This window comes from Desmodus rotundus, chromosome 13 (genome assembly GCF_022682495.2).
Source record: "Desmodus rotundus isolate HL8 chromosome 13, HLdesRot8A.1, whole genome shotgun sequence".
NCBI classification, from domain to species: domain Eukaryota; kingdom Metazoa; phylum Chordata; class Mammalia; order Chiroptera; family Phyllostomidae; genus Desmodus; species Desmodus rotundus.
The window spans coordinates 89511554-89512571 of NC_071399.1; positions in this window are offsets into that span (position 1 = coordinate 89511554).

Consider the following 1018-nt stretch of genomic DNA (forward strand, 5'->3'; position numbering starts at 1 on the left):
AGTGGGCCCCTGGGTGCTGTGTGTCCAGCAGAGTACCTGGGACGGAGGAAAGTGCTCATGAGAAGCTATTTTTTAACCACTGCTGTCCTCCTTCTTTCTATCTCGTCCCATCATGGCCATGCTCTCCAGGGCCGCTCGCCCAGGGAAGTTCAGGCTCTTCTCCCAGTAACTGAGAATTTAGACCCACTGGGACGAGGCAGAGAGATACCTGCGGCATTCAGGGCCAGTCTGCTTGGGGAAGGGATGGTACGTTCTTTTTAGCTCAGTAGTTAAAAGCCAATGCTGATTGGCTATGCTGATTGTCCCCTTTCTACAAGTGCAAGTCATCCATCCATTCCGTTCTTCACACAGACATTTTTTCCCCCATGACCATTTATTGAGCTGAGTGCAGACTGGGCCATCGGCTGAGCTGGAGAGAATGGGGGCCACTCACAGGAGCCACAGGTCAGAAATGACCAGGAAGAACTTGTACCGAGGGCGGGCTGACCGCGGGGTGGGTCATCTAGAAAGCACAGGGAGCACGAGAACCAGCTGGCGACAAGAGAAATGGATGGGAGTTTATGTGAATCTCAAAGGCAAACCTGCGATCAGAGTCCAAGTTATTCGGCCAAACCAGAAGGCATGGTCCCGGTCTGGCCTCCCCACAGGCTGGGTAAGGTTAGAGTTCAGAGGTCTACACAGGTAGCAAGCCGAGGCCCGGGTGCGAGGGGTGGGTGCTCAGTGGTCAAGGCCTCTGTCACGGTGGCTGAGGGGACAGGCACCTGAGTTTAACATCGCAATCCAAGTACAGAGTCACAGGCTTGCCCTGAGAGGCTGAGACACAGGTCCAGAACCAGGGGTAGGTAAGGGGCCTACCCAACCCCTCTCCCCCGCCCAGCGCACAGTGGGAGCGGTTGTGTCCCAGCCCAGGGCCACCACCCCTACCCTCTGGGCAGGCCCAGGCTAGCAGACAGGTGCTTCCTCTCTATGCAAAGCACCAGCCTTCAGGGACTGGAGCCTCCAGCAGAAGACCGTAAAG